This window comes from Ovis canadensis, chromosome 20 (assembly GCF_042477335.2).
Source record: "Ovis canadensis isolate MfBH-ARS-UI-01 breed Bighorn chromosome 20, ARS-UI_OviCan_v2, whole genome shotgun sequence".
Lineage (NCBI taxonomy): Eukaryota > Metazoa > Chordata > Mammalia > Artiodactyla > Bovidae > Ovis > Ovis canadensis.
In genome coordinates, this window is record NC_091264.1 from 47,675,236 (window position 1) to 47,687,561 (window position 12,326).

At 38.9% G+C, this 12,326-nt stretch overlaps 1 protein-coding gene across 3 annotated transcripts in view; it reads left to right on the forward strand.

The window, feature by feature from the left end:
- The window catches only part of DCDC2 (doublecortin domain containing 2), a 141,615-nt gene that overhangs the window by 38,308 nt on the left and 90,981 nt on the right, over nt 1–12,326 (forward strand). The window lies entirely within an intron of this gene.

Genomic DNA, 12,326 nt, shown 5'->3' on the forward strand with positions numbered 1-12,326 from the left:
GATATGTCTTCTGATTAATGATATCCGTTTTGATCTCTTGGTTAAGGTGGAATTTAATAGCTTTCTCCACTGTAGAGTTAGTGTTTTTCCTTTGTGATTATCAAATATTTTGAGGGGAGATGCTGTGAAACTATGCAAATATACTTTTTCTTATCATTCAGGATTTTACCCACAAATTTTATCATCCACAGATGGTTCCTGCCTGCGACAATTATTACAGTGCTGTTTACCTAATGGTAATTTCCTATGTCCCTAGTGCCTTCTACGTGTATTTGTTGGAATTCTAGCATATGGGAGAGTTGTCCTTTTTCTCACATTTATTTGTTCATTCATTCATTCAGTTATTTCTTTATACCAATATGGACTTGTGGATATTTATTTTATTCTCTGGGATAAAATCCAGCCCAACATGTTTCATTTTGTTACTTAAATTATTCCTGCTTTGCCCATGGGGACTCTTTCAGGATGGCTTCTCTGTGGCATGGTTCAGACAATAAAGAATCTGCCTGTAGTGAGGGCACCTGGGTTCATCCCTGGATCAGGAAGATCCCCTGGAGAAGGGAGTGGCTACCCACTCCATGGACAGAGAGAATCCCATATGCAGAGGAGCCTGGTGGGCTACAGTTCACAGGGTGGCAGAGTTGGACACAACTGAGCAACTAACACTAGGTTAACACTTTTTTGAGCACTTCATTACTTTCTTGGCTTCCCTGGTGGCTCAGATGGTAAAGAATCCACCTACAATGCAGGAGACCTGGGTTCGATCCCCAGGTTGAGAAGATCCCCTAGAGAAGGGCATGGCAACCACTCCAGTATTCTTACCTGGAGAATCCCCGTGGACCCGAGCCCGGCAGTCTACAGTCCATGGGGTCTCAAAGAGTCGGACACGACTGAGCAACTAAGCACAACACAATTACTTTCTAGCATCATAAGATGTAGGTTAATAGCTCTCTTAGTGCTTATGGAGGACTGCAGGTAGATCCTGTACAGTTGGCACATTCTTCAGTGGGAATCCTGGGGACTAAATGACTTATTTAAATGCAGGTGGAGGTTGTACTCTGCCCACCTGGACTGCTCCTGCGTGCTCCACATTGCTAACTTTCATCTTGCGTTGTTATGTATACACTTCCAGCTGCTCTGCATTCTTAGTGGAAATTTTACAGTCCACTGCCTGGATTGGTTTGGTAACCAGAATCCCATTTGGGAAAACAAACCAAACAAAAATGACAATGGTGAAATAGTAAGCAAGGGATAGTAAGTTAAGAAGAAGTATTAAAGAAAAGTCTGACGATAAAAACATTTTTTTTTTTTTCAATGCTTTGTTAGTGGTGGTTCCCGTAATTTCTCCTAAGGGTGCTCTTGAGTTAATTGGTTATTTTTTAACTTTATGAGGGTCATATTATTCTCTTCAGCATGGCATTAGGGAAACCCATGCTGACTTACTTATGAATGCCTTAAAAATGACTCAAGTCCTATTTGGTTTTGCTATAAGATAGAGTTCTCATTGCAAATAATTATTTTAGAATAAAGTTAGTAAATGAGAGGTTTAACAGTATATATTCAGAATGCTTAGGATTATCTGGTCTTTTAAAATATTCCACAAAGCACAGAAGAGAGAAAATTACACCAGAATGCCAATAGTTTAAAAATTTGTGATGTGCTGGGAAGTTAATTTGGTGGTTCAAAATTTGATGAAAACTGGTGGTCATTTGTTTTTGCAGACAAAAAGATTTAGCAGTATATACACATTTAAATATATGGTTACACTTGAGTTTTTCAAGAAAGGTATTACTAATGATGGATATATTATCTTTTGGGTCACTTTTAAAAGTTAAAAAAAATTTTAGACATTATGTTTTAAAGCAATTTTAGGTTCACAGCAAAACTGGGTAGGGGGTGGGGCGGGCAGTACAGACATCTCCCATATACCTTCTGTGTGCATGGGCATAGCCTCCCTCTTATCAATGCCATCCGCGAGAGTGGTAAATTTGTTACCAAAATATATAATGACTTGTAACTTTGTGGTCACTTTTATGCTAAAGAGAAATCTTTTACCTTGCTGTTTTGAATAGTCATATTCTTTGTGAATTTGAGTTGTTTTCCTGCTTCAGTGAAGAGAGACATTCATTTAAGAGAACAGTTCAAAAGACAAATATGCAAACTGATGCTAAGATATCTGTTATTGGCAGAAAAATGACCCTCTGAATAAGATGATAATTCACACCTGACAGATGAATCCTAACCTTTCTTCTGGGAATCAGCCCCTGGACTGGGTACAACAACATGGGGACCTGTAGAGTACCGAGGTAGAGATGAGTGGTTTCATCAGCTCAGAGAAACTAATTGGACCCTTCTGGGAATGTTCTAAACAGCTGGTTCATTATAATTAGAGACATCTCCTATAACTAGATTGTCGCTGAAGTTAGAGTGGTTGGAATTTTTCATTATTATATAACTATGCTGATGAAAATATTTCATTGGCTGTGCTGATTTTGTCACTGCCTTGCCTTTCTGGAATTTCTAAAATTTCAAGGGTTAACAGATTTCAATTTTTATTCCATTGAAGTCCCATAAATTGTACTGATATAATCATGTAAGGAATATTTTACAGGTAGCAGCAAAGGGGAGAGAAACTTGAATGATCTTGAGAAGATACTGGAACCACTGAATAAGGGTGGTCTAGATATGCCAATATATAAAAATGTTTATGGGTATTTAGTTGTATATAATTCAAGAAAAATCTTATTTAAATGGGTGCAAATATGTGTCTGCTATTTCTGCCTTGAGCAGCATTAGTAGGAATGCACTCTAGGCTGGAAATCAGAAGTGGACCCATGAGACTGTTGCTTTGCTTTCTGTGTGACCTTGAGGGGTGGATAGGGTCATCTTTTCCTTTCTATATAATTGGAATAATACTAACCTCTTCATATTATTTTGAGGAACAAACATCACTATAAATAAAAGCACTTAATAAATTCTGATGTATTTTACAATTATAAATTTATCTGAAAATAACTAACAAAGATATTGTGAAAAGTCAAGGTAAATATGGACAGTGTTTGATGCAGTTCTGGGCATGGTATGTGCTCAAAATAATTGGTCCTAATTTTATTTAATTTTTTTCTGAAGATATCCCCCTCCCACACCTACACATACACACACACGTGCACACACATACACAGTGGACTATTACTCAGCCACAAAAATGAATGAAATAATGCCATTTGCCACAATATGGATGGACCTGGAGATTATCATTACAAGTGATGATCATTAAGTCTGACAGAGAAAGACAGATATCATATGATATCACTTAAATGTGATATCTAAAACAATTGCACAAATGAACGTATCCACAAAACAAAAGTAGGCTCATATCCGTAGAAAATAAACTTATGGGTACCAAAGAGGAAAGGAGGGTAAACAAATTAGGAGTTTAACATTAATATACAAGCACTATTATATATAAACTAGATAAACAGCAAGGACCCACTGTATAGCACAAGAAACTATACTCAGTATCTTATGATAATCTATCAAGGAAAGGAATGTGAAAAAGGATTTACACATGTGTGTGAATCACCTTGCTGTACGCTTGAAACTAATACAACACTGTAAATTAACTATACTTCAATTTAAAAAAGTATTTACTGAGTGAATTCTATGTCCACAGCACCATGAATGGATATTTGAGTCACAGTTGAAGTTCTATACTAAAAATAAACAAATAAAAGAGAGATGCAGTACATGAAAATATTGATAATATAAGGGAAATATGTTATACCTGTGGAAAATGTCTGAGAGGTTCAGACAAGATGATATGGAATTTCTGAGGAGAGAATTATATCCAGATGAGTGAAGGGTAGGTGGTAAGATAGTTAGATTAGAGAAATGAGGTTAGATTATGAAGAAGTGGGGCCAGAGTATGAAGTGTGTGAAGAAATGAGGTTAAGAGTATGAAGAAATGGGGCGAGCTCAAATACGATCTCAAATACCCAAGTCCAGGATGCATGGACTTGGTCTAAAGTCAGTGGTGGCCTCTGGAGGAAGATGGAGTTGAAGGCTCTTTGTGTGGGTTGAGCTGTATGTTGCCAAGGAGTAACTTCAATATGTTTTTGTCTCTAAAAGCCTAAGTCTTCTGGATTTAGTTATAAAAGGACAGTTTTTATATGGACAGTTATAAAAACATGGTATATTTTTTAAAAAGCAGTTTAAAATTCAATCTTTTAATTGTATCGAGTTATTTATTTATTTTTTTTTTACCAGAGACCAGTGGTCTTTAGATTTTCATGAGGGTGTCCTTTAACAGCATCATTTCCTCAGGTCCTTAGCCTCACATTGGTTTACTTGGCCTGGGGTTTCAAGAGGTGGTGAGTGCTGAGTTTTGAGGCTGGTGGAGTCTCTGAAGCATTCAGCCTAACAGCCCCAGGGAGTGGTATTGCCGCTTCATTAATTAGCTCATGGAGCATCCCTTTGGGCAAGTTTAGCAGGATTATTCTTATTTTTACAGAGTAAGAAAATGAGGTGTGAGGCATTGAATTGGCAATCAGTCCTGGAGTTCAGAATTTCAGGCCTTTACTCAGTTCCTCAGTTTGTAGATCTTGATTTTATCAATCTGGGTATGTATTTTCACAACCACAGTTTTAGTTTCATTGAGTTTATTTTTAATAAAAATTAATATTTTTAAGGTCATGCAGGTTTTAACTTGAATTTGACCCAGCTGCAGTAAGGTCCAAGTGTCACATGGAATTTGACTAAATTAAATGATAGACATCAAATTCACATAACTTTTTTTTCCTGCTTATTATTATTATTATTTTGCTTTGGTATGGCCACTTATGATATAAACACAATCTAAATAAGATACCAGAGGGAAAGTGATATATTGGAAGGTACATGTGCTTTACGTCCAAAGACCTGGCTTGTTTCATTCTAGCAGAGTGAACACAAGTCGCTTTGCCACCTTGGACTCTGAAATATTTCCAAATTTATGTTTGGACTATTTCCAAAAAAATGTTAGCCAAGTATTTAGTCTGTCTGTCTATCTATTTCTTTATCTATCTACCTACCTAGTTTCCACTCAGGGAATGACTCCTGTCTCTGATTCACCAGGCTAAGCTCCTTCTCAAACTGGGTTTTTCTAAGACAGCGTTGAACCCTGTGCAGAATCAAGACGAGAGGAGCGCTATAAGCATGTCCTTCGTTTGCTTGGTAGTGGTTCCCTCACTCACTGGTAAAGCCAACCAGGAGTATGCATTCTGCTGGGTCCAAAATGAAAGTCTGGGTTTTGCATGGATGCTGTTTCATTTAACTTGCTTCCATAGTCACAGACCGCACACCTAACACTGGCCAGGATGGTCATCAACAAGACATTCCTGGTCCATTGGGGGTCCGAGTGGGAGCACCGGTACTCTGTCCTTTGGGGCAGGTGTTGATACTTAATGTTATTTTCATCTTTCAAACATTATTTTCAAAGGGCATGGGAAAGTGTACAGGCTAATAAGAAAATGTACATTTAAAAATATATATTCTAATTCATTATTACGCTTCTTATATCTAAGCCGCAGTATCTCTTCTGCTGCTGCTGCTGCTAAGTTGCTTCAGTCGTGTCCGACTCTATGAGACCAGAGAGATGGCAGCCTACCAGGCTCTTCTGTCCCTGGGATTCTCCAGGCAAGAACACCGGAGTGGGTTGCCATTTCCTTCTCCAATGCATGAGAGTGAAAAGCAAAAGTGAAGTTGCTCAGTTGTGTCTGACAGATTAGCACCAAGTGACCAACACTTGATTCCTGATATGAGCTCTTGGAAAGTTCCTTTTATATGTAGTTGATTTGCTTAATTCTTTTGTGATTTAAGTTATTATTTAAAATGACAATTAGAAAAATTGCATTTTTAGTGAAAAATGGTACTTTTTTCCCCTCAATAATCCTATTTGTTTTATACAATGGTCTTACATATTTTTTTCAATTCAAATATATTACTTGGATTGTGTTTTCAAATTCTTTTATTACCGTATCTGGAAACAGACATTAGTTAATTACATATAATGATTCAAAGAAATGTATATTTAAGGTTAATCTTCAATTCGCACTGGTTAATCATGAACATTTGGGGAATATTTTTGTCATACTGAATGAGGAAAGCAGCTTATTCAAGACAGATGGTTTGATTTAATTCAAGAAACAATATATACACTTAGAATAAAGTTATATAATTATTCAAAAAATCATCTATTTTTGAATTTCTGTGTATAGTAACTATAGACAAGTATGCAGTCAAGAAAAATAGCATGTATCAGACAACTCACAATGCATTTTCAAAGTTATTTGTTTTTATAATGTATTCACCTTCATCTTTAATTCAACAATCCAACAGGGTATTAAGCAATAAGGTCAAGCAACCATTTGAAAAAATGACAATTGGTATGAAGTATGTGCTTAGTACCTTACTAGTTAATATTGAGAGTTACTGTGAAGTAACAGTAGGGACAATAAATTAAAAACTACATTAAGTAAAGTGTATGATATGTTAGATGATGGTAAATGCTATTTAAAAAACAAAAAAGGCAGGGAAGGACAATAGAGAACCAGGGATGTGGCAGAAGTTTTAAGCCCAGTGGCCAGGGCGGAGTATTCAGAGATGGGCAGGGTGTCATGAGGAAGATACTGCACAGATGTGGAATCAGAAAGACCTGTTCTTTACACATGCAAAGGTTCATTTGCAGTTAAATAATTCTGGAATATTTTCTGGAAAATAGCATATCTATTAGTTCAGCTAAGTTGCTCAGTATGTTCAAATCTTTGCCTCCCCAGGGGTTGAAGCACGCCAGGCTTCCCTGTCCATCACCAACTCCTGGAGCTTTCTCCAATTCATGTCCGTCGAGTCTGTGATGCCATCCAACCATCTCATCCTCTGTCGTCCCCTTCCCCTCCTGCCTTCAATCTTTCCCAGCATCAGGGTCTTTTCCAATGAGTCAGTTCTTCGCATCAGGTGGCCAAAGTATTGGAGTTTCAGCTTCAGCATCAGTCCTTCCAATGTCAGGATTGATTTCCTTTAGGATGGACTGATTTGATCTCCTCGCAGTCCAAGGGACTCTCAAGAGTCTTCTCCAGCACCACAGTTTAGAAGCATCAGTTGTTCACTGTTCATCTTTCTTTATGGTCCAACTCTCACATCCATTCATGACTACTGGGAAAACCATAGCTTTGACTAGACGGACCTCTGTTGGCAAAGTAATGTCTCTGCTTTTTAATATGCTGTTTATGTTGGTCATAGCTTTTCTTCCAAAGCTATACTATAGTATGAGCTAAATAAATCAAGTGACTTGGGATCAATCAAGAATAAAGCTTGCAGTACATTCCATTAAACTGAAAAAAACTGCCTCTTCTTTATTGCAGCAGTTTCTCAATTCTAATAATGTATTCTGTAGATACACTGTAAAATAATGTATTCTACAGATACAAGAGTATATTCTACAGATAAACTCATTGCAAGATTCAGACTTAAGTAGAAGAAAGTAAGGAAAACCACTAGACCATTTGGGTATGACCTAAATCAAATTCCTTATGATTATACAGTGGAAGTGACAAATAGATTCAAGGGTTTAGATCTGATAGACAGAATACCTGAAGAACTATGGATGGAAATTTGTAACATTGTATAGGAGGCAGTGATCAAAACCATCCGCAAGAAAAAGAAATGCAAAAAGGCAAAATAGTTGTCTCAGGAGGTCATACAAATAACTGAGAAAAGAAGAGAAGCAAAAGACAAAGGAGAAAAGGAAAGCTATGTCCATCTGAGTGCAGAGTTCCAAAGAATAGCAAGGAGAGATAAGAAAGCCTTCTTCAGCAATCAATGCAAAGAAATAGAGGCAAAGAATAGAAAGGGCAAGACTAGAGATCTCTTTAAGAAAATTAGAGATACCAAGGGAACATTTCATGCAAAGATAGGCACAATAAAGAACAGAAATGGTATGGACCTAACAGAAGCAGAAGATATCAAGAAGAGGTGGGAAGAATACACAGAAGAACTATACAAAAAAGATTTTAATGACCCAGATAACCACAATGGTGTGCTCACTCACCTACAGCCAGACATCCTGGAATGTGAAGTCAAGTGGGTCTTAGGAAGTATCACTACGAACAAAGCTAATGGAGGTGATGGAGTTCCAGTTGAGCTATTTCAAATCGTAAAGGATGATGCTGTGAAGGTATTGCACTCAATATGCCAGCAAATTTGGAAAACACAGCAGTGTCCACAGGACTGGAAAAGGTCTGCTTTCATTCCAATCTCAAAGAAAGGCAATGCCAAGGAATGTTCAAACTTCCGGCACAGTTGTACTCACCTCACACACCAGTAAAGTAATGCTCAAAATTCTCCAATCCGATCTTCAACAGTACATGAACCGAAAACTTACAGATGTTTAAGCTGGATTTAGAAAAGGCAGAGGAATTGGAGATCAAATTGTCAATATCCGTTGGATCATCAAAAAAGGACAAGAATTCCAGAAAAACATCTGCTTCATTGACTACGCCAAAGCCTTTGACTGTGTGGATCACAAAAAAAACTGGAAAATTCTGAAAGAGATGGGAATACCAGACCACCTTACCTGCCTCCTGAGAAATCTGTATGCAGGTCAAGAAGCAACAGTTAGAACTGGGCGTGGAACAACAGACTGGTTCAAATGGGAAAGGAGTCCATTAAGGCTATATATTGTCACCCTGCTTATTTAACTTATATGCAGAGTACATCATGTGAAATGCCGGGATGGATGAAGCACAAGCTGGAATCAAGATTGCTTGGAGAAATATCAATAACCTCAGATATGCAGATGACACCACCCTTATGGCAGAAAGCGAAGAGGAACTAACCAGCCTCTTGATGAAAATGAAAGAGGAAAGTGAAAAAGCTGACTTAAAACTCAACATTCTAAAAAGAAAGATCATGGTATCTGGTACCATCACTTCATGGTGAATAGATAGGGAAACAATGGAAACAGTGACAGACTTTATTTTCTTGGGTTCCAAAATCATTGTGGATGGTGATTGCAGCCGTGAAATTAAAAGATGCTTGCTCCTTGGAAAAAGAGCTATGACCAAACCTAGACAGCATATTTAAAAGCAGAGACATTACTTTGCCAACAAATGCCCATCTAGTCAAAGATATGGTTTTTCCAGTAGTCATGTATGGATGTAAGAGTTGGACCGTAAAGAAAGCTGAACAGTGAACAACTGATGCTTTTGAACTGTGGTGTTGGAGAAGACTCTTGAGAGTCCCTTGGACTGCAAGGAGATCCAATCAGTCTATCTTAAAGGAAATCAGTCCTGAATATTCATTGGCAGGTCTGGTGCTGAAGCTGAAACTCCAATACTGATGCGAAGAACTGACTCACTGGAAAAGACCTGGATGCTGAGAAGAATTGAAGGCAGGAGGAGAAGGGGCTCCAGAGGATGAGATGGTTGGATGGCATCTCTAACTCAATGGACATGTATTTGAGCAGGCTCCGGGAGTTAGTGATGGACAGGGAGGCCTGCTATGCTGCAGTCCATGGGGTCACACAGAGTCAGACACGACTGAGGGACTGACCTGACTGACAGATACACTTACATATTCATGCAAATAAATATTGTGAGGAAATCTGTCATGACATTATTTGCAACAGCAAAAGTTTATTACCTATTTTGGCCATACCATGTGGCATTTAGGATGCCTTCCAGGGGTCCAGCCTGTGCCCCCTGCAGTGGAAGCATGGAGACTTAACCACTGGACCACCAGGGAATTCCCTGCGAGAGCAAAAGCTTAGAGGCAACTGGAAGGATTGTCATTGAGGGACAGATTAAATAAATTATGGTACATTCACAGTGTGGATATACATAACTTCTATAAAGAATGAAGCAACCTTTATCAATGTGGAACAGTTTCCCTGGTGAATTGTTAAATGAAAAAAAGCAAGATGCAGAAGAATAGGCATAGCAAGTGATCCCTGTTTTAAAATTACATGTATAAAATGTCTATGTAAAACAATATGCATATGGAGATGTAGGCTGTCTTTGAATGAACATCGTTAAGTTAGTTGCAGCTTTGTGGTTGGGGAACCGGAGGTGGGGATATTCCTCCTTTTTACTGTATCCTCCATTTTACCACTTGAATTTTGGTCAGGTGCATACATTATCTGTTAAACTTTAAAAAAAAAATCAACATCACTGTAAATGTTAGCTTAGGGCCAAGAATCTCTGGGTTTAAAATGAAAGAAAATTATTATGATTGATTAAAAATTTTTATTCTAAATTAGTTTTTTAAAAATTAAATTTCAATAAACATTTATATGCAACTAATAGGAGTTGCTAAGCACTGTTTTAGGCACTGGCAAGTCAAGGATTTTACCCCTTGTTCGTCTCAAAAAGGCATAATTTGGCAGAAGAGAGTCGCATAAATTATTTAGGGTTAATTTATCTCTAAAATAACTACTAAAGTGCAAAGCAAGTAGAGGTTCATAGGTATGGACAACTCTGACCCTTAGAATGTGTGACTTTAGGCAAAGTAAACGATTAAACTCTAGTTTCTTTATTTGTAAAATAGGGTTAAATAATAAGTACTTAGTTCAGGGCATGGTTTTGATGTTTTAATGATATAGAACGCATTTCCTTAGTATAGGGCTTGTCATTAAATATAGTGCAGTAAATGTTGGCTATTTTCATTTATCAGTTCCCTTTCAAATCAGGAAGAAAAAAAAAGCCCTCTAAGCAAGTGTGATCATCAATCCTGTAGTAGCTGTAGCAGTTTGAGACAGGAAGGTAAAGAAAGATGAACATGGAAGGACTGGTGATAACCAAGCTGGGTATTGATGAGCGAGTGCAATTTCAGAAGCTGGAAGAAAGGGGAGGGCATTTTAGGCAGAGGCAAGATGAGCAGAGGTGTGGAAGAGGATTCCGAGTGTGTTTGGACAATGGATTGGGACTCGGCTGGTTCGACCTAGAGCACACCTAGGCTAGGGGTTGGGAAGGAAGGAGCATTTGGCGGAAGATGAGGGAAGCAAGTAAGCAGTGTTGGTCATGGGGGGACCTTGTAGGCCAAGCTTAAGAGTTGGGATTTAGGGCTTCCCTGGTGGTCCAGTGGTCAAGGATCTGCCTTTCAAGCAGGAGACACAGGTTTAATCATGGTCTGGAAAGATCCCACACGCCACAGAACAACTAAGTCCATGTGCCACAACTGCCGAGCCCGTGCTCGAGAGCCTGTGAGCTGCAACTGCTGAGCCTGTGTGCTGCAAATGCTGAGGTTCACGCACCTTAGAGCCGGTGCATGAGCAAGGAAGCCCAAGCGCAGCCAAAAATAAATACATTAACTAATAAAAAAAAAAAGAGTTGGGATTTATCTTTCATTGGAATCCAAATTGTGGAAGACTGAGGAGAGGATGGGGTAGGAGGAAATAGGAAGAGGAATGATGAAGAAGAGAGAAAGGGCCACAGGGTCAAGGGAGGAATTGAAGACAATGGGGATGGAGGGCCTTAGATATTTAATGGAACAGGTAGCAGGGGACAAAATCAAGACATGCGGGCTTAGCTTTGTAAACCGGTCAGGATCCTTCTGAAACAGACAGCAAAGGAGAAAAGTGGTGAAGATGTAGATGAAGTGAGGATGGAGGGAAGTGAGGTTGAGAGCCTTCATGCCTGTTGAGCTTTATTCTCTTGAAGTTTGGAAGGAGATGATGTGCTGAGAGTAAATGTGCCTGGAGTGAGATTTTAGGATTTAGGGTGAAAGGTGAGGATTTGGACAATCCACTGTGTGAAATGTAAGAAATAGTTGATTTGGGAGGAGGAGAGGCTTGACCAATGCCAAAGCCTTGTCTTCCTCGAAGGTGCCTGAGGGGCCGTGTGGTTCTCGATACAACAGCTTGGACCCTGGAAACAAAAGGGCCCAAAAAGATGACCAGACCTACCCAGATGCAAGGGGGTTGGGAAGGGAACATGCTGTTTAGAGTGTGGCTGGTGAGCAGAGGAGGAAGTGAAGCTGAGAAAAGTTGATGGAGTCAGTCTTAGGAGAGCAGGAGGAGGTTAAGTGCCTGGCACGGACCCAGTGACTCTAGGGAGTGGGTGGATGGGCAGAGATGACCAAACACTCTGTCGTGCCTGGAGGGGGAGGGCACTTCATTCAAGATTTTATACTTTTATGTACTTTTATTTGACAGAAAGGAACTGTTTTAAAAATGGTGTTGGAATTCTCACAGTAGCTCAATAGTTTCAATTTTTGGTACAGATCATGAGCAATATGCCCCGGGCTTAAAGGAAATTTTTCTTGAGAGCTCTGTTAAAGGTATATGCCATCGATAG